Source organism: Petaurus breviceps, unplaced genomic scaffold (genome assembly GCF_028583685.1).
Source record: "Petaurus breviceps papuanus isolate PSGF00001 unplaced genomic scaffold, PetGlider_PUasm1.0 175, whole genome shotgun sequence".
NCBI classification, from domain to species: domain Eukaryota; kingdom Metazoa; phylum Chordata; class Mammalia; order Diprotodontia; family Petauridae; genus Petaurus; species Petaurus breviceps.
The window spans coordinates 38,115,201-38,117,474 of record NW_027185764.1 but is presented as its reverse complement, the minus strand read 5'-3'; positions in this window follow the sequence as shown (position 1 = coordinate 38,117,474).

Below are 2,274 nucleotides of genomic sequence, written 5' to 3'. Positions count from 1 at the left end.
TAGTAGTAGTAGTAGTAGTAGTAGTAGTAGTAGTAGTAGTAGTAGTAGTAGTAGTAGTAGTAGCAGTGGCAGCAGCAGCAGCAGCATTAGCAGTATGGGGGATGTTTGGTAGTAGTGGGGGTTGGGGAGTAGTGGTAATAGTAGATGACTTCTTTTTCCTTTCCATGAAGCTTTTGTATATTATTGTCCAACAAACGTCTCCTACAAATAGTTTTATGTTGAGTAATGGTACTGTCATTATCCAAAAAACTATATTTAAAAACATCTCTTTTTATTACTACAAGATAAGAAGAACATACTGAATTCATTTGATGTTATGGATAGAAAACTGGACCATGAGTTCAAGTCCTACTTCTGACATGCTTCTGATGATGTGACTGAACAAGTTGTTTCACCTCTTATTTTTTTCTAAACAGTTCACTAAAACTATGAGTTGGAGAGTAGATGGCAATCTTGACTAAGAAAGAAAGTCTCATCATCTAGAGTTCCCAATATAAGTGATATAATAGATTACTTCTCCAAATTAAAAATTTTGGTGTTTTTATGTAGCAGCATAAATGGGCCTGTTTTCACATTTCCATCCATCTCAAGATTCCTGAGAGATACTAAATAGAAAAGAATCCTGTCAAATAGACAATCATTATTATTCTCCAGTACATCTTCTCAACTCTGGGTTGCCTTTGATCCCAGTGGATTATGCTATACAATTTAGTGACCTTCTTTACCTCTTCCTGCTATCTTTATACAACATGGAGTGGGGACAAGTTCATTCAGGAAACATCTTTAGGTTATTTTGTCAAGGTTAGGGATTATATACTCCCAGAAAAGAGGCAATAAAATAAAGAAAGCCCATACTCTTTACCTCTTACTCAGCATGAAACATTACTAGCATTAGACAAGTGAATTTGGCAAGACTATTGCTGAGCCTGTTGAGATAAAACTTTCCCAAAGGACTGGAAATATATTCTGCCACAAGGTTTCAGGTTTCTTATCAGAGCCTCCAGACTCAAGGTAAAAAGACGTTTAAGGGAGGGACAATTATTCTGTCTCTTTTTGTGAACAAGCAATGAACAAATAAAGCTGCTTTACTGTGAACATGGTTCAGTATGCTGCTTTAGAAGTCAAGTTGATAAGCACCTTACTATGTGCCAGGAAATGTGTTAAGTAAACTCTGGGAATAAATAGAACCAATAAGAAATATAGTCCCTGCCCCATAGGAGCTTATATTTTAGTGGAAGAAAACACCTGAAAAGCTGAGGTGCTGGGGAATAGAGAATGGAGACAAGCAAGTGGAGCAAGTATTTACTCAGAGTCACGGTGCAGAGGTACAGTGTCAGGATCAGGACCCAGAGAAAAATAAAGATATTGCTTTTGAAGGCAATTGGGGTTAAGTGACTTCACCAAGGTCACATGGCTAGTTTTTGTGTTAAGTGTCTGAGGCTGGATTTGAACTCAGGTCCTCCTGACTCCAGGGCTAGTGCTCTATTCACTGTGCCACCTAGATGCCCCTAGACACTTTTTAAAAAATAGAGGTTCCCAGGAAGAAACAACTATTCAGAGGAAGAAATCATGAAATAGAGGGATCTCCCAAGAGAACACCACTTGGGCAGAGGGATCTTCTAGGATGAAATGGCTTCTAAGAGGGCTCTTCCTGGCCAAGGCAACTTCTAGGATGAGATAGCTCCTGCAGAAAGGTGGTGAAATCAACTTCAGAGCAGAGAAGGCTTGGGAAATACTGTATAAAGTAGGGCAGAGAGTGAGGATAGGGGTACTGAGGGGACTTAAAGAGAGAATAAGAACAATTACAATATTTTGAAATTTAAAATATATTTTGAATATTAGGGATTTTAAAAGTCTATTGCTTTGAAAGTTACTAAAGCACAGAATTTCCAACAGTACTATAAAATATATGTGCCTTGGACATACGGTTGTTGTTAAAGACATAGATCCTAATAATACAATATAAGAATGTTTTACCAAGTCTTACATTATATAAAACATTCCACATTGATGATTTACTGTCTTTGAAAAGGGAAACTGCCAAATTGTCATATCTTTTCTTTAGGACCAATCCCAAAAAATGCAATGTCATACCATTAAATTACTTCCTACTTTATTTTCCTTCCTTCTTCCCTTCCTCTCTCCCTCCCTTCCTTTCTTCTCTGCCTCCTCCTCCTCCTCCTCTTCCTCCTTCTTCTACTTCTTCTTCTTCTTTTCTTCTTCTTCTTCTTCTTCTTCTTCTTCTTCTTCTTCTTCTTCTTCTTCTTCTTCTTC